We start from the raw sequence: 20,275 nt of genomic DNA on the forward strand, positions 1-20,275 counted from the left end.
CCTGTGAACTGCATTAATTTGTTCCTGGATTTCCTCACAAATTCCCTGTCAGCTGCTTGTGTGGGTAAGAGCTGTGAGGGGGTCCTGTCACACCCTCCTGCTTTCTCAGGAAGCACACAAATTTTGTTTTGTGCGGTGAGGGCCACCAAGTCTCACTCTTGGTGAGTGCATCCTAATTTTGGCTGCAGGTTCAAACAGGTTATTGATTTCAGATTAGCAAAAGCAAGAAAAATCTAAATAAAATATTTGTGTGAGAGAGACTTTTCTCCCTCCAAAAATTCTAACAATGGCAGGACATTTTTTCCAGGCAGGCACTTGCTATTGATCATGGGTCTGAAACGATAAATCACACAGATGAAAAAAAAAAAGGAAAAGAAAGCACACACACATTCAATAATAAATTAAATTTTAAAAAATCATATCTTAAATACAAGAATTTTGCAACTATAAATTCACAGGTGTTGGATTGTATTTCCCCCAGTGGCTTAGCTATTCTATGTAAAACTCAGTGTATGATTTCACTGTCAGAAAGCTATGGAGGGACTAAAGAAAAGTAAATAATTTTTATCGCAAGTGTAACTTAGAACACACCATACGATTGTCATTGCGAAGCACTCATAACTATTGTCTTTTCTCAGCCATGGGTAAAATTGAGCAATATCATGCAGGATGACTGAACTGGAACAGGTCAGAGGAGGAATTTTTGTCTCTCATTATACTGCACAGTCCTGAATACGAAATCCAAATCTGGTTCTCAGAGTGCTTGCATTGAGTAGTTTATTATACTTTAATCCCTATTCAAGACTGAACATTCAGTAAATTGATAGCTCAGGATTGCAAAATAATCATACCAAGAAAGGAGGGATTAAAATAATACAAAATAAATTTGCTACATCCTTCCACATTGATTTATTTTTTAAAATCTTCTTAAAAATACTCAAAATATTGTATGCAGTCCATAACCAGTTTTTGCAGGAAGCATTTTTTTTTCTCTGACCTTGACTTTATAGGGTAGTACATAGAATTCCATTTGCCATTCATTAAGTTGCAATGTTTCTTAGCATAGTCACTCTGTCCATAGCTCCTTTCCTATTGGACCTAGATGCCTAAAAAAATTTAATTGATCTTCATTCTTTGTCTATTTCTACCCATGAAGAATGGAAGCAAGTGTTCTCCAATTTATAAATAGTACTAATATTTTTCCCGTGTAATATTTTTATTTCATTAAAACCAAAATTATATCCATTTTGCATATGCCAAAATCAACATTTAAGAATATGCAAACTTATACTGGTGTGCCCCTACCTTGAATCAGAGTGTAGCCACCCCACGACTGAAGTGCTAGCACATATGTAGGAGGTGGTCTGTCTTAGGAGAAACCCTGCCTCATGGTGTGACTGTGACTATTATCACAACATGAATACAAAAAATTGTGTATTTTGATTGAAAAAGACCTCCATGACTTCTTTATGATTTTCTGTCAGATTGATTTTTCAGCAAAAAGACAGGTGTTTACAAGGTAGTATATTCTTTTATGGAACAGTTTCTTTCAAATTTGATGTTGAGAAAAAATATGTAAGTATTTAATTTCAGAGGTAGTTTTTTTTTTATTTAAACTATTTTACCTTGTTGGAGCTGCAGAACAGCAAATGTGAATTAGAAAATGTTATTCAGAGATTATAAAGCTGGAATGAAAGATGATCTTATTTTTTTCCTATGAACTTGTTCACTGTCTAGATTGCATTTCCGTGATGCATTGTCTCTGCATTGATTGAGTGTCTTGTTTGTTTTGGAGATGTGTTCCGGATAGGAAAAATAGTCTATGGGTGTTGTTAAACAATACATGCATTTTAGTGCTGATAGGAATGATCCTAAGCAGTACAGTAGGACAAAATGAAAACACAGGGACAGACAAACAATTAAAAAAGATTGGCATGCTTTTCCTCAGTACAAAAATCTGAAACAAAATATCTTAATCTCTTACTCTTTCTTTCATATTATTTTTAGGTATTATTCTTGCCCTTTCCTTATTGTGTTAACCATCCATCTCTCTTAAAATAAATCTTCCACTTTTCAAGTACATAACAGAACAAGCATTTTATTTTTCCCCTGGGTCTAAACTGGAACATTTGAAGCGTCTGATTTTTCCCTTCAAGCAAAAAGAGGAGGAGAGATCAAAGAACTCAGTCCATCACCTTCAGGTACAGTACTTTTGTAATTTTAAGACGTTCCATGTGTAGGTACTGATATCTCTAAAGATATGTCTCTGAATATATTACTGAATATGTAGTTTCTTAACATTTCTGCCTTAACTCCAGATGGCAATTAAGTGCCATGCATCAGCTCCTGCTCCCTCTTCCCCACCCTGTTGGGTTAAGATAGCAATAGTTTAACAATAAAAACAAAGTAAAATATAATAATGATAACAATGAAAAGGAGGGAGAGAGAGGAATTAAACCCAAGGAAAACAAGTGATGCACAATACTGTTCACCACACAATGACCAGTACCCAGTCTGTTCCTGAGCAGCTGTCCGTGGCACACGGCCAATTCCCCTCTGCTCATATGCTGAGCATGACATGTGAAGGCATGGAATGTCCCCTTGGCCACTTTGGATCAGCTGTCCCATCTTTGTTCACCCCCAGCAACTTGCAGAAAGTTCCCTGACAGATCATGACACTGAAAAGTCCTTGACTTTGGGTAAGCACTACTGAGCAACACCAAAGACATCAGTGTCTTGTAAAATCATTCTCATACTAAATCTGAAACACAGCATTGCACCAGCTACTGAGAAGAAAAAAAATTCCATCCCAGCTGCTGACAGGACCTCAGGTCATGTCAGAGATGAGAAACAAGATTTTATCCAGGTGGCCTTCCTCTCGAATGATCCTGAGTCTACATTCAATGTTGCCTATGTGTCTGTCCACACAGGCAAGAAGTGGTCTTAATTGCAATTGCAAAGGTATGTTCAATTGCAGAAGAAAGATTTTGGGAAATATTTAAAGGAATTAGGTAACTTGAAAGGAAGTTCCACTTCAAAATCTGGTATTTCAGCACTTGTCACTATGGAGCCATTAGCTGTGTCTTCATTTTCCTTTTTCTTGACCCAGAGATGGTTATTTTTCTCCTTTTTTATTATATGATAAAAAATTTACCAACTTAATTTTCTGCCTTTGCTTCTTCATGTCCTCTACCTTTTCTGCTTGCATTCTACCTTTTCCAAGTGGAGTAGGTCACGTGTAAGAGACAGGATAAAAAATTTTTATCCTGTCCAAGAGAAAGGATAAAAATGGTCAGCCTTGTTGCAGTTGGAGTTACAGACTCTATTCTAACCACTGAATTTCAGAAGATTTTAAGCCATCTGCTTGATGGACCTTTGAGAAGTTAATTGTGCAAATAATCCTACATAAATGATGGCATAAATTTTGTCACAAACCTGGGGAGAAGTAGCCTCATCAGTGAAGATTATTTTCTCCACAGTGGGAAGGACTGTATGGTTGTGCTATCCACAGTGGTCAGAAAGATACTGGAGAAGGTCTGAAGGAGAGGAGGGAGCTGTGTTTTTGGTAGCCTGATATTGAAAGGATGCTTTCCTAGTCAGGTAATATTCTATTCAGACAGGAGAAGTCATGTCTATAGAGAAAAGCAGAAGCATTTTTGTAGAACTTGGTTCTGCAATTCTGTGTGATTCCGTAACTTAATTTGGACTCTGGCAATTTTTTCTCAGAAATAAAGCTTGCCTTTGTGGATGATAGAAAAATGGAGGAGAGGTGTACAAACACACTATCTCAAATGTCAATCTGTACATTTGTCTGAAGTCCTGCCTGTAGGAACCTTGCAGATATATAAAAACCATTGTAGAGTGTATCATTCTAGCAAGATTAACAAACTGTGCAAGAACTGAGTTTCTTTGCATTTGGAGAAAAATGAATTCTGTACACTGTGGTTCCTCCCACTTGAATAATGACTTGCAAAAATAAAACATACAAGAAGAGAGAATAAGACCAGGGAAAGAGTCCTATGGAGAGCCACAGAAAAAAGGGCAAGAAATGTGGGAAGCTGTGAGGATCACCTTCCCAAAAGGCTATGGATGAACATTTTGAGAAGAGATTGCAGAATATGAAGACACATGCCTGAATGATTGGAAAATTTTGCCTGTAGGTATTTGCACAGATATAGTTGTGACCTGGCAACAATCTTGCGATATCAGTGGTAAATCTCCCATTGATGATTATGACCAAATGCCAATTCATTACCCTTATGTGCACATACAGGATTTTATTCGTTTATCATTCATAAACACAGCTTCATGAGTTTTAAAAAATCTAGCTCTGTTTGTTATATATTTTCTGTTTTCTTCTCATGAACCAGAATAAATGACAGAAACATTTATACACAGTCCTAAAAAGCAGGCATGCTGGCAATTTGGGACTTGGACAAAGATAAATGTTCTCTACTTCATATGAGATCAGGAAATCACTTGCCTTTAAGCCATCCAATCTAAGGGTATTAATTATATATTACATCTCATGAACCTTCTAAATTTAGATAGCCTTGCAGGGATTGGTGTGATTTATTAATATACTGACAAATAATTAGCTGAGGAATGTATCATGTATATTTCATCTATAGCCTGAAACTTCAACCTCTGCCACTTGGGAACATGAAAAATCTGAGTCTGTCTATCATTTAGTTATTGAAGACTCACTTTTTTTGGCCTTTTTTTAGAACAACAGCACGAAGCACTGATATTGTTCAAAACTGATGTTTCAGCACACCTATACTAATTGTGTAAGTAATGTTATGTAAGAGAAAAGTGCTTCTGAATCAATGCAATTAATGTCTGATAATGACTAGAAGGCTCTCATAAGCATCTGGTTATGTTTTTTGGCAATTAATGCACTTGAACCAATGCTGCAGCTGATTGAACTATTGTTATATTGTTAAGAAGCTGGTTTCAGTGTAATATTCATAGCCTCATGATTATCTTTTACTGTACCAATTATAGAAAGGTTAGTAACTCAACTTTAGTAGAAAATACATTGTTTTTGACAAAGATTATGGGAGACAGAAATTGGAGATAGGATTGCCAAAATAATTTCTGCAGTGCAGAAAGAATCCTGGAGTAGCATACTTAGCCAGGCTGCAAGCTACTTGTCAGAGGATCAATTTCTTCATGTGTAGCAATACTCTGTAAACAATCCTTTAAATTCTTATGTAGTAAAAGCAGTTCAAAGTTGACCAGAAATCAGAAAATGTGAAGCTATCATGTGTTGTTTTGTGACCTGCAGGAATGTGTTCCACTGTTTAATGCTTTCCTTTTTTTTTTCTTACAGATCATTTTTTTGTAATGGATTGTTCTTCCTACAACCTGTTTTATCTGTATCTGTCTTGTGTGACTGAGGCCCATCTCCCTTACTAGTCCAGCTGTCCAATTCACCGACAGTTCCAGTCGTTTCCATTAGCTACAACTTCATTAAAAGTCACACAAAGTTTTTCCTTGCCAAATTATAGAATTCTGTGTCCCTGTGCAGGGATGCAGCTTCCTGATGCCTAGGAGCCCTAAGAACATGCAACATAGAACCATGATGAGCATCATCTTTGCTCAATGCCAAGTTCATGATAGTCCCTGCAAAGCACTTATATAGATTGAGGTTTTTCAAGCTCTTAACTTGCACTTGAAGTATTAACTGCATCTCAGGCCTGTGCTTACTTTAAGATGTATATTTATAAAAACAGATCTCTTGGCAGACTCATGCAGATTCAGGAAAGAATGACAGCATAACCTTGGAAAAGAGCCAGATGTCAAAGGACTAGTGTGAAGTGATACTCTAAGGGGTTAGCAACATGGCAGATGGCAAGGGAAAGATTTTCACTGACTCTTTTTGTCCTTTTGTTGCTCAAACAGAAATCACACTCTTCAATCTAAAACTACTTTAGTTCCGCTTCTCTCAGAGTTTGCTAGTTACCTTCCTCTTCTGTCAGTCTCCAGCCACAAATTCCCTATAGGTGACTGCAGTAATTCAGAATTCAGACACAAGCTTTTGAAATCCTGTTTCCCATTTTTATTGAAACAAAATAATTTGCATGCTCTTTCAGCAAAGTGCTGTAAATCAAGAAAAAAAACCTTTTTACCCTGTCAGCTGTTGTCATCCAGCCAATATCACTGTCAGTAAGTATTCAGACCTCCACAGAAGGATAAGCAGGAAAAAAATGAAAGATAATTGAATGTTTTAAAACCAAAGTAACAAAGATCTGATTAACTTCCTCATAAAAACTGTTGCAAAACCAAAACTTCAAGGACTAACCACTGAAAATTGCATCCAGGCTGTGGCTAATGGTGCTGAGTAGCAGAAATTATTCCCCAAAGAGGGAAAAAACTGTTTTCAAAGAAGTTCTTAAGATTTTATTTCTAGAGTGCCATCACCTTTCTGTAAAACAGTCATAAATTTGGAATAGGAAAATAATAATAACCAAATAAATTTGGTTTTCTTAAAAAATTTCTCAAACAAACAAATTTTAGACTGATGAAGTCGTCAGTTTTCTTTTGATGTAAATATACTTGCCTTGTCCATTCACTGCTTCTTATGTTGCAAGAAAAATTAGGATTGGCATGGTGAACAAATTCCACCAGAATGTACAAATTGAGTGACTTGCCTATGAATGTGACTAATATTTGAAAACTTACTAATGGAGAGATATTATTAAAACAGTATCTTATGATAAGGACAGTGGAAGTTAATTACTCTTTATTATTTGCTATATAGAGCAGGTTAACAGCATTGCACAACCTTCTACAGAGCAGTATAGGTTACAATGTGTTTAATGTTATGTGTCATATTAGGATCATTCTTAGCCCAGAGAATCTGGGCTTTATATCTTTTTTACACTTTATATCCTTCAACACTTTATATCCTTTTATTTTATAATGATTCTCCTGAAAAAAAGTCACATATGATGCAACTAAGACCACAGAGAGTAAGACATGTTCAATGAAACAGAAAGCCCAGATTCACTGGTTGGTTTTACTGGCAGATGCTGCTGCTGAGCAGGCACTGATGTTGGGCTCTGTGCATTTTGCAATGCCTGCTTCCAAACCCCGGGAGACTGTGTGTGCATCCATGTGTGTGCATGGCTTCCCATGTCTGACAAAGCCTCCTAAGCTCTAGCTCCAGCTAAAGGTTTTCAATTGTAAGTCATTATTCTGCCTTTTCCTGTTCTACTTAGCATTAGCTGTAAAAATCCTAAAACCTTCTATCATATCTTTATTGCCAAGCTGCTATATCAGCTGGAGACAATCACAAAGTAACTTCCTATAAATTTATGCAATCATGAGATTTTTGCAACTGCCTTCAGTCCCAAGGCAGAAGTTCAAATTCTGCAAATCAACACAGTCCTTGTTGCCTACTCTAAAGTATCATTGGAATTTACTCTCTGCATTTACTGTATACTCAGTTTTTAACTACCAGCCTCAGGCTACACTATACACTACCATCAAAGTTACCCCTTCAAATACAATACAAAAGTTAAAGCACTGTTCCCAGGAATCATGATATTGTTCCCTGGATATTTCAGTGTGAACTGTGTTTAATTCAGAGAATCAGGAAAATTTAGAAATATAATAACAAATCACTTTTTTTTAAAGGCAGTAATTGCATTTCTTTTCTCTTTGGATCAGTCTAAAAGACTGCAGGCAGAGTCAGAGGAATGGACATGTGGAAAGTTTTATGAATCTTGGGAGGTGATAGCAATCCTAGAAAATTTCTTTGGGATCCTTATCCCAGTAATTTGTAAGGTATGACTGCTTAACAGTATAAAATCAATTTTTGGTGGTGAATCCTGAAATATGTTATAGACCTTAGTAGGTCTGTAATGTAGTCAAGAGGAACCCATCACCTGGGTGGGAGGAGAACCAGGCAGGCTGTCAGTTTTATGTAACTCCATTTCCAATAAGTTGCCAGATGAAAGTAATGTCAGAAGTTCATAAAGCAGGGACTGCTTTGTGTGAGTAAAGAATTGTGTTAGGCAGCATTCTGAGATGTGCTGAAGGCAAGAATTTGGGTAATGAATCTGGTTTTTAGATTTTTCCCTTTATGACTCCATGCTATTAGGTAAGTGTTTAGCTGATTTCTCAGGCTTCTATACACACATTTGCTGTGATGAGACTGTTTTAATTTTAATATTTGAGTTGAAAGTTCTACAGGTAAAACTCTTATCAGTAAGTGTCTCAATTTCCAGTACTTTCATATCTCAGGACTTGACAAATTTTGTCTTATTTTCTACTTTGATTTTGTCATTCCCTCCCGTAATCCTTTGCATGAAACCTCAGATGGCAGATTTCCTTTGTCATTCTCCTACTTTTATCTCACTATTTAACCTTCCCTCTGATCAGCCCTCAATCTCAGGCCTATTAACAAAGAGATAATTGTAATGAACTAGCAGCTTTTCTCTCTGTTGCGTTCCACAGGACTTGGAGAGAAGCTCCCGCAAAGGTGATTCCTTTAAATTTCTTCTTGAATTTCCTTGATTTCTCCAACACTGCTCCCCATTGCTCTAATCATTACCATCTCATTATTGCCATGCAGTCCCCTGACAGTCTGTATCCATCTGCTCTATCACCTACTTGTGAAACTTGCAAACTTTTTTGTAAAGTTCTAGGTGGCATCCATCATGCTCTGTGCTTTTCAAGTATTACTTAAAAGGGCATCATAGCTTGTGACAGAAGCTGCAGGCAGGAATATAATACAAATAAATAATAATTAGTTCTGGACAGGTGTTTGACTCCAATAAAGAAGGTTGAAGTTGCATATGTAAAATGAAGCATGCCATGCTGATTAAGAAGGAACAATTAGCTTAGCTAAATGAGCCTTTAGACATGGAAGGGCTACAGATCTGGTATCTAAGTTTGCTGCTGCTATTCCTGTATGACATCGTCTGCTTATTTCTCTTTCCAACCATTTTTCTCATTTTCTCTTGAGGCTGCCCCTGTTCAATGGGCAGGACATGAATATTGGCAGCTCTTTGGGTGTGATATAGGACCTTATTAAGAACAGTTGGCAATAATAGAACCATTGACTACAGGTCAGTGACTACTGTATTAGTCACTTCACCTGGAGAAAGGTGTGAAAATCTTTTGAATTTTTTATTATCAAAATCAAATAAAAAGCTAAATATGTATTGTGGTTTTCACAACAGTAAAAAGCAGTAAGTTTTGTTATGCTGAAGACTAATAATTGCCAAAGAAAAAAGTAATTCAGATTGTAGGCATGGTTGTCCTTATGATGGATCTATGACACTGAATATTGACTAATTAGCCAGCCAGTTGGAAGAAAATGAGAAATTATTTCAAAAACTAAAACATAAAAGAAATTTCAATTCGTCTAAAACTATTCACACATTTTATAGTTACCTAAAATTCTTGGAAATTTTTCATAAAGTAATTGAACTGCAGTTGAAAATGAGGATTGAAGAGGTTTAAAAGTTTATGGCTAGTGTTTTCTTTAAGGTGTTTTCTTGATCCTGTGACATCTCTGTGTGTTTTTGCATAAGGGTAGTGAAAGGACAGGAGCCTTACACAAAGATATCTTTAAAGAGTTTGGTAGCAGAAGCAAGGAATTTTCAGGAGCTCATTCACTCTCTGGTTGTGGAACCACAAGTATTAGGAAAAGACAGAATTAATCTGTTTGTCTTTTCATTTATATTGCACAGGGAAAAGAGAGACAAAAAATTTTACTCCAAAGTCAGCTTTGCAGAAGGAACTCTAAAACAAATATCTATATTTCATAAGGCAAAAAGAGGCAGTGCCTGTTTGCCTTCTCCTTTCTTGCTGCCTTAGGGGCCTGATAGGTCATTATACTCCTAATTGATATTACATAGCCTCTCTTCTTTCATGGTACAATGAAAAAATATGAAGGAAAATGAAGGAAAAGTTCTGTACCAAGCTAATAGGAGCATTTTTCTTTAACTTTTTTCAAAAAATCCTTTTTAAGTTAAAGGAAGAAGCACCTTACTCTCACTTAGGCATAAGGCTTTTCTGAATTAATAATTTTTTTAAGTCTTGGACCTGAGCCTTGATTGGAAATATTTTTCTTAAAAATTTTTGGTATTTATTTTTAAATTCCTAGCAATAGGGAATCAGTCTTATCTATGGTATTCTTCTAGGGTGTTAATAATTAGTTTTATCTTAAAAACAGGTACATTAATTTGTGTTTATAACAAAGATGATAATTCAAAATTTATTTATTTATTTATTTATTTACTTGTGGATGACATCAATGAGGCAGAATGGAATATTATATTTATTTTGTCTATGGAATATTGTATTTATTTTAAGTTGGATCCTTTAGGCTGGTAAACACAAATAAACCAAGTAAGAGAATATAAGCACTTGTTTTGATTCTATGTTAAAAAAAAAAATTGAAATCAATATCTTTGCCTAATTATTAGCTCGAACAAGGCAATTGCTTTTTGTCAATATGGCTGTTCCTTACTGCTATAAAAAAAAATTCATTTGTCATCATCAGTAAGTTTAGTGTGTTATCAATTCAGTATGCATTATATAGAAGTATATATATTCACATTCTAATAAAGAAATTGTAAACAAAGTAGCAAAAATTATTCTTTTTTTAAACAGAACACGTGAATGAAAGAATTTAATCTTACTTTTCTAGTCCATTGGTCATTCTTCAGTTATCTTCCAGTTTTGAACACTAAAGCTGGATATGCAGCATTTTAATAACTTTCACTTTCAAAACAGACACAAGGGTTGTAAGATCTTTCTGAATCATGAGTTTTAATTCTTCAGGACCACTGCTTACCAGCATTCTCCATTCTGCAAGTACTTCCTGCATTAATGTTATACTGTTATATAATGTTATACATAAACTCTGCCATAATGCCATGCAAGGTTTGGGTTTAACCACCTGGCTGAAAAATAAAGACCATTGTTTATTTGTTACCTATTCTTTTTTGTAGTTTGTGTTTGTGTCATTTTCAAAGTTATTCAGTATGGAATTCATTGTTGCTTTGTTGCTAACAACCTTATAAACAGACAGGAATTGTTCCCTGTGGGGTACTAAGATGCACACCCACTCACCAAGGTGTCTTTGCTTGAGAATTAATTATACTTTGAGACTTTCTGGTTACTGAGAGATGAACATGTGTAATGTGTAGCATGCTGATTTTCTGGTTTTCTGATTTTCACACAGGCACTGAAATCTAATTGCATTACTGTCATAGTTGAGGCAGAGACAATGTAAAGCAACACACTCTATTTTCAGAAGGCTTCAAAGTGGTTTTGTTATAGCATGCACGCTTTTTATACATTCTTACAAAGCTCATAAGTTTACACTTTACTCATTGGTCATGAGAGAAAAACAAAGTGCTTATTGGAATAGACAGTTGCAGGTATCTCTTATTTATCCTTCTTTCTTGGTTTCTACGTCAACAACCTTGTGAGAAACTTCTTTCAGAGGTAAACATGGATTTTATGAAACTTCTCTCTGGCTCACAGAAGTTGCTGTAAAACCTCTTCCACACATTACATTTAACCAAATTTTTCATTTCATCCATTGTTATCAAGTGAACTGGACAGGCTTCATTTTTTAATATTTTTTATGTCCTCATTCTGCTTAGCCTGGAAAGGAAAGAGTATACCTCAGATACAGGAAACCTCTATGTATTACTGCTACAAATAGAAATTGCTTCAACAACCAAATAGTGGCTTTTCATAAAAAAATGGCATGGTTAGAATTTTAGGCATCTGATGTGCACCTGGCATCTCATTTTAGCATGCAGAGGGTACATGAGTAATTAAGATCACATCACATCACATCAAAAATATATAACCTGCCATGTTAGTAGATAAAAATTGACTAGCTTGTCATCTGTTTACATTTTCATCCTCTATAAGGAGTTTTGTTTCAGAGAGTGGGACCATTTCAGTGCGATAGTCCTATGTGCATTAGAATTTCAGTACTGAAGCTCACATGCACTTAAAGATTCAGGATGTTATCCTTGAGTTCTGTACCTATGTATGAGTTATGAATAGACAGTAAATAGCACAGCTGCTGAAAACTTCATAATTTTAAAACTCTCCTATGATAAGTCAAAATTGTTAATAATATTTTTCAAAATCTGCTCCTCACATTCCCTAGCATGTCTTTGAAACTACAAAAACTTTTTCAGACTTACAGTCTCTGTCCATTTTACCAAACATATTATGACTTGATTTTTTATTTTATTTCAATTTCCCTTATCAGTCATGTCTTTAATATGAAAGTTTGTCTTAGTAGGAATGTCAGTTCTCCAGGTAATAATTTCCTATCCCAGATTTCTTCCTTTTAATCTTCATGACTACATGATAATGATGTAATCCTTGATTAAGAGATATGTCTGAGGCATGAAAGGGTCATAAAAGTTGCTGCAAAAAATATAAGTATTTAACTCAGAATAAACTTTTTTGGTGAATGCATTCATTTATGATTTACAATTTCAGAATTTCATTGGAAAATCTGGTGAACATGAAAAAACAATGAAGAGGAAATTAGCCTCATTGCCTCACTTTGATCAATGCAAAAAACAGTAGCTGCAGAAATGCAGTCAGAAAAAGAATAGTAATCCCTACTTTGAGCAATCAAGTAGAAAGGAAACAAGCTGTTTTCAGTGCTTATATTCTCAAATATTGCAACTTAATTGTCCAATTAGCACTACTTTTTGGACTATGTGAATGTATTGTTCATAATTTTTAGAAGTCTTTAAAAACATCTGAACCTTCTCCTCACATGGCAAATGCCTTTAACTCACCTAAGAATTAAGAGACAGGAGGGCTAATTCTATTAAAGGCACTTTAATACTTGCATAAATCTTCAAAATTCTTCATTCCCTATTATATTTGTTCTTGCATCTTGGATTCCACTTCAAAAAACTGAGTCTCTTCTCCAAGGGCTTGTGCTGATCCCAAAGCAAAACCTTAATGGCATTTTATCCCATTGGCTAGAATATTTTTAAAAATGGGGACTATAAATGCTTATCTTTGCAAATAGCAGGAGAAACAAAAGGGAATGTGACTTTGAAACAGTTTTCCCCAAGTTATGAAAAGCATTATATAAATCCTTTGTGCATAAAAAAATTATTTTATCATCTAATGTATTTTTCCATGCAACATTAGAAGAATAAGTATAAGCTTCACATTAATGGAAAAATATTTATAAGAATAACTTTTTGAGAATAATAAATACTCAGGGTAAAATTCTGTGTTAACTATTTGCATTTACAATGATACTGACCTTTGCCTCTAAAAATTTCAGCACTTCATAAATTTATTCACTGACAGTTTCTTCAAGGGCAGAATAAACCATCTGTTACCCGCCCAGTTTGTATTTTTCTGTTATACTGAAGCCACTTTGGGGGTTAGCATTTATTTACAGAAACACATTTTTCTTTTGATTTTATCCTTTCCTCATCCTTATGATATCAAGTAGTCTGAGGAGAATGCAAGGTTAAATCCCTTAATTAAATTTCACAAGGGAGGTTCTCATAATGTCACCAGGTTCAGTTTTTATCTTTTGGGCATGAGAGAATTCATGACTTTTCCTGACATTTTGAGGTAATGAAGTCTTGAGCTGTGTGGTGTGTGAAATATCCTTTGCAAGGTAAATTTTAGGATTGCTAAATTAATTTAAATTTGAATTATACATAGGGGAAGAACATTGCTGTTCTTGAAGCAACATCAGTCTTGGTGCACTTCTGAGGCATCCCCAGGTAATATATAAATTGATTGTTTTCCACCAGGCAATGCTGGGCAGGAGGGCGTTCACGACTGTAGCCTGATTGATATAGGTCTGCCATTACTAAAATAAAGCCATCGACTTTGTATGGATGTGGGAGTGCAGGATCTCAGAACTTGTGTTGGTTTGCATTAGCCAGAGCTGATTTGGGTTTTTTTGTTGATATCATTGTGGTAGAGTGACCACAGCCTCACATGGTTTAGTGTGATTTCATGACTCTTACGTATTTTAAACAGTCTAACAAACCTAGGTTTGGTACTCTGCATCCAACACCAGATAACTGGGATTGAGGGAGTGTGTCATGCAAGCTGTAGCTGGAAACCAAGGAGGAGGAAGCAAGCTGTGATAAGTACATATGTAAAAATGACCTAAGTGGTCACTGAGACTGAGGAAAAAGGGACTCCCTCATCACCACCATGACCAGACACTTCCCAGTTCAGACCTTAGGACATTGATAACCGCTTTTAATCCTCCACTATTCTTGGAGTAGAACAAAACTGCCCACTTCAGGATCCAGAGTGAGCATAATATTTGGGAAGAATAGCTATTAAACTATATCATTAAAAAGGTTTTTATTAATTAAATAATTGCTTAATTGGATGGCTAATCATTAGCCATAAAACATTAGCTGGACTAACAATAAATTCGTCTCTTACGTTACTCTGGCAAAAATGTAGTCTGCTACTGCTTCACTTGAGGGTCTCATCTGACAGATGCAGTCAGACAAGAGCATCCAGACATTTTAACATAGACTTTATAAGCACCAAAATCATTATAAGAGAAAAGCAAGCACAGAAAAGAAAGTTAATCTAGGAGAAATGTGGACCATATTCTTACTGTTTTTTAAAATCCATGAGTTGTAGCATGCAGAAGAAAAACTTAAAATATTAGCAGAGGACTCTCAGATTTCCTTTGAGGATTCAGGACTAGTAATCTTTGTATGATAGTGCTCTTTATAAAATGAGATGTGGATGTTAGATAGCTAGATAGATGTTATCTGTTTCTGAGATTTCTACGTTATTTATTTCTGATCTATTTAGAGTTATTCAACTTAACTCTATTCTATATGAACTCTGTCTGCCCTGAAGTAACATTGCTGACAAAATTTTACTTTTGTTTTCTTGATCTTTTAAAGACAATAGGGTGTGTATGTATATGATCATAACAAGAACAATTAGACCAGACAACAGAAAAAATGATACGTTGGCCACAGTAAAAAAAAAAAAGCCAAATTAAAAAGTAATTAGCATAATTTTGCATAATGAAAATGAGATGTTATCTTGTGGTTAAAATTTCCCTATCTCCTTTATAGCACCTCTAAAACATAATATATACAAGATTGTAGTAAGTAATTTGAAAGAACAACAGTAGAATTTGTTTAATTGCAGTCTTGGACGGTATTTATAATTTAAGTAGTTCATTGTGCACCCAAAATTCTCATTGCTGGCAGAATATGCAGCTAAAGTAATCTCATTTATTGCTGATTGCTGTTTATTACTGATAAACCCTATTAGTATTTGATGCAGAATTAATGTTAATTAAAGTTCAAATTGCATGTTTTCAATGTCAGTAATTAAAATGAGAAACTAAGTATTTGGCTCAATGCACAGTAACTTTACATTCTGGAGAAATTGTTTAAGTATTGGGCCCAAAGCACAGTAATGTTACTTTTTGGAGACCTCTACTGCAGTGGACTTTGGGACTGCTCCTGTTTCTACTGATATCTGAGGCAAGGCTCTGTTGGCCCTTTCTGAGTGTAAATAATCAATCCCTGATTCCCTTAATTCAGTCAAGGAGATTTATGTGACCTAATCTCAACTGTTTGCAATTATTTCAAGTATTTCTCACCGAAGAAGATGAAGCTGTATTTTACTATGTGGAGAACAGTTTGTACCAGTGCAATACATGCCTGCCATAATGATGTACAACTTCAGAAATATATTTTTTTCCCCACCATTGCCCTGCTTTATTGTCAATATAATTAGAAGAGTTTTAAATTGATATTCCTTTACAAATATATATGTTATTTTATTCCTTCATTGCAGATAATCTTTAAATTGATGATGTTGTTGACTTTCTATCTCTCAGCATTAGCTCCTGCCATTATTTGTGCTCACATTACATGTAGAAAGATGTTGCTTTATGGGTTTGATTATTTTCATTTTATGCTGCTGGTTGTGTCAGACTGACAAATGCTCTAAACACTAATGAATATTATTGACCATTTCTGTGACACAAAAAATTATTATTACAGTCTTGATACAGGAAAAGTTCTTAAAATTCTTGTTCTAAGCAAAATCATGATCAAAGTTAAGCAAAGTAGACATGCATATAATTGGAGATTATTTGACATCCTAAACATTTTTCATCACTTGATATTGAAATAAAATTACTGCTCTTTTGATAAAATAGACCTGTGTGAGGTAAAATACCTTCTTTTACATGTGGAGACACAAAACTAAAATCATCGTTTCCCATTGAGATGGCAAAAGGGATGGGCAATGGTCTTTTTCTATTTTGCCTCTCCTCAGCAGCATTAAAGTTCCTTTAAATCACACCTTGCCTTCCACACTTACTGGCTGTTGCTTGGAGAAGTGGTATTATGCCAGGATCTGTATCATTTTCAGCTGTTACCATCAAAGATGTGGTGAGGCAACTTTCTCTGAATGAGGAGCACCAGGAAAGCATCCTCCCAGGTAAAATTCAAGGTAACACTTTCTGAAAAAGCTGTGGGTGATGGTATAGCTTTCATCACAGATATTGGTTTCTATTAACATAGAATTATCAGCTTCAATTCATTAATACCTGAGGATGTGTTCACTGTTTTCATTCATGATTGATCCCATTTGTTGTAGAAAATCAGAAAGCAGATAAGCATGCTTTTGTAGGAGCGATGCTTTTTTAGTAAATACAGAACTAATAAGTAAAAAAAATGGTAAAGACATCTCATGACTATCTGAATAATTTCAATTGTGATGAATGAACTGTTCATTGAATAACCTCAGATTTTTTTATTTTCTTGTATCCTGTAAATAAGGTGTTCCATTTCTCAAACATTTAGTTTTATTTTAGCATTAATCTCATCAGAAAGCTGTTATCAAGCACCATCCTTTATTTTTGACAAAATTTAACAGTATCTTGGTATATGAAAATGTTCATAAACGGTGTATTCATCCTTGTAAGTGTTCTGAAATGTCAGAATTACAAATCCAAATATCATTCTGTAAAAGAAAATGAAAGTTTTTGCTTTTTCATGGAGGGACTTTCAATCTCCTTATGATTGTACTGATTTTGATATTTGGTTTAAAATTGACTGTCTGTGCCAAAGGGCTGTATTTCTGCTTTTAACTCAAACTAATTGTCCTGGATCAAGACAAGAGTTCTGTCATGTTTTTAATGCTGAATTACCAGAACTTCATTTTGCCAGCCTTTGAGGATGCTGGTGGTATACCTATTTTGGCATTGTGGTCCAAAAGGTCCATCGAATCTGTAGGGTAAAGGCTTTGTGGTTTAGATCTATCAAAAGGCTAAGGAGATATCCTAGGTAGATTGTGGGTTTGTTTTGGCTTTTTTTCCATGAAGATTAAATGAATATTTACTTTCAAAAGTAGTTTCTTTATATAGACAGAAGTCATGCTTTTTTTTTTTTCCAGAGCATTTGATAATTTCTTTGCATATAACAGAGAGAAATATTACAAGGACTTGGATGTCTTTCAAGGGTTTCACAGTCAGCAACTCCAGAATCTGTATAGGTAAAAATTATTCTCCCTAAGAATATTTTCCCTGTTTAATTTCTCCTAGCCTGTGAATCAAATAACTATTTTCCCGATTAAACACATGGCTCATCCTGTTTAATTAAGTACACATTAGCGATACCAGGCAGAAGGTTTATTTAAATACATTCTGTTTGGAGGATCCAAATTGTATCAATGGGGAGCCAAGTTCAAGAAATTCACTGAAGCATCCCAGATGTGCAGGGAGGATGTCAAATCTATGGTGGCTGAAGAACATGTAAGATACTTGTCATTGCTTAAGCCTACTACCACTCCCTGGCTAGGCACCTATTTTTGATTCATGAAGGAAAAAGAACTTAACTAGGGAATAGTAAAATTCTTAGTAAAGAATTGTGTGAATATTTTGTGAATATTTCACATTTTCCAGAACAAATTGATTCAGTATTTTAAACATTATTTCTATCTTTTTTTCTTCTGCTTCATTCTTCACAGTTGGCAATGTGAAAACTTAAACTCAGAATAAAGACAGTAACTTACTCAAAGCTGGGGTTCTTATGTAGCTCACCAAATTATGGGTAAATTAATACTTATCAAATGCCAGTTGCTTATTCAGTTAACTTCTGAACATAAACCTTGCATCACTGCATCCATTTCCTCCACATTCTAAGTGAATTGGCTGGTTTTAAATCAATCAGCTTTGTTCACTGGCTCAACAGTTCATAAGATTAATGTATTAATGTTTTTATGGAAAGATGCCAATCATTCCTAACTTTGCCTGTGGAATCACTTGAAGTGAAACCACGCTTAAGAAATTTGAATGTTGAAAGTATTTTTTAATGGCTGTAGATCCATGCATTTTTTTCTATGCTGCTGGTCCTACCTACCTGAGCAATAGTTTGGTTTAGTAATCTGTATCACAAGGAAAGAAATGTCTCCATAGTGCAACAGTTCTATCTCTTGGATTGTTTTCCCATGTAATTCTTATCTCTATGTCAGTAATTGCAAAGTCTGAGACAATTCCACTTCTGTTTCACTGTCAGATGCTGAACATTTTCTTTATTACTAGTGGGTTTAACACTGGCTTTAAGCATTTGGTACAGACAAGAGTCATCATTGTGTTTGTTCTTTATAGAAGAGAGCTTTACTATGAGTTTGAGAAAGAGGGAAAAAGAAGCAAGAGAAATTATTTTAATTTTCTTTTACTTTTTGCTTTTTATAATGTCCATCTGTCCCAGACAAGGCCTCCAATATTCTGCAAGTCCATCTCATTAATGGACATGTCACTCAAATATCTTTTGGCAAGTAGCAAGAATTCTCTCCAGCACATATATATAATCCTTGCAGCTGTGTGTGTCCTCTCCATGCCTATTCTCTGCGATGCATGGTGGATGCTCCTCCACTAATGCTGCTGGTACTGCAGAGGCCAGGTTCAGGAGGTGTCAGAATATCCTAGGCTGAGTTTATGGAGGTATTACAATATTTTTAAATTTTAAGATTTGGAGGAAAAATAATTTTTATTCTACCAAATCTAGAAAAAAGACAGTCCTTTAATTTTTTTTTCTGTTTTACCTTAGTGTTTTCCTTCCTTTACCCTCTTTTTCTGTAGCTAATACGGGCACGTAAAATGGATAGGACAAAAACTAAAATCCAAACAAGAGTGAGAAGAAAAGCCTGACAACACCACCATGGTACATCCTATTGTTGCTAGTGAAAGAAACCAGAGTACAGAAGAACAGAGTTTTGGTGCTGGGAATTTATTCTACATATTCCCATGGGTCTTTGGTCAATGGCTGTTTCAGAGTCCTTACCATATTCTACAGTCAAGTTAAAAAAAAGAAAACTGTACAAACCTCAAGGATATTGAGGTGGCTTTTTTGGTATTCCTTTACTTTGCCATGGATCCATGATATAAATAGTGTGTGGTCTGGGTTCTGCTTATAAAAGTCCTCGTTCAGATGGATATTTTCCAGAACTAGCAAACTTTTTTCCTTAAATGTAAAGGTAGTGATGTGATATTCCTCTACTAGTAGCCTCATTTAAATTTCTCCTCTCCTCTGCTAAAAAACCCTCCTCCAAATCCCAAAATAGGCAAACAAAGCCCTTGAACTTTTGTGTGATTTGTAGTGTATCCAGGCCAGGTTGAGAATCAGTTTTTGAACAGGTATAATATACTTGTAGAAATGCATTTTTCTTTTTTTCATACAAATGTCTTAATTCCAATAAGGTTATAATTTTGGTCATTTAAGTCAGGAACTGAACAGTCTTCTCTGTTCTATTTTTAATTTAAAAAATAAAATAGATATTTCAGCAATGAGAAATTGCTGAAATTCTACATTGCAGAATCCTGTACATGGATTGCAAATGAAAAAATATAATGAATAAATTTTTGTATTTAAAATAAAAACAAATTGACATACATGATTCTTGTTTTTTTCTCAACTTACATCAAGATCTTTCTCAAACTTTTGCCTGGTCTCTGCATAGACATAAAAAAATCAATGTGCTATTGCATTACTTTTGATTTTTCTAGGATGGTGCATTTAGGAGAATTTGTTTCCATGAGAACAGATTGCTGAGCAAATAAGCCAGTTTATGTGTTACAAGGCTGATCAATGAACTGGATTTTTTTTAAGGCAAAATGTCCTGCATTGAATGCGTAGATGGATTACAATAAACCAGGCAAGTTCAGGGATACATCAAGAGGACTTTTGTTTCCTTTCATTGATGAGGATTGTCTTATGACTTAACCAACATC

At 35.0% G+C, this 20,275-nt stretch overlaps 1 long non-coding RNA gene across 1 annotated transcript; it reads left to right on the forward strand.

Annotated features, from left to right (window-relative positions):
- Nucleotides 1–16,343: 16,343 nt before the first annotated feature.
- On the forward strand, nucleotides 16,344–19,600 carry LOC143695933 (uncharacterized). Its single transcript, XR_013185400.1, has 3 exons — nucleotides 16,344–16,482; nucleotides 17,440–17,538; nucleotides 19,127–19,600. It is a non-coding gene; the product is annotated as an uncharacterized LOC143695933 (long non-coding RNA).
- The last annotated feature ends 675 nt before the right edge of the window (nucleotides 19,601–20,275 follow it).

This window comes from Agelaius phoeniceus, chromosome 1 (assembly GCF_051311805.1).
Source record: "Agelaius phoeniceus isolate bAgePho1 chromosome 1, bAgePho1.hap1, whole genome shotgun sequence".
Lineage (NCBI taxonomy): Eukaryota > Metazoa > Chordata > Aves > Passeriformes > Icteridae > Agelaius > Agelaius phoeniceus.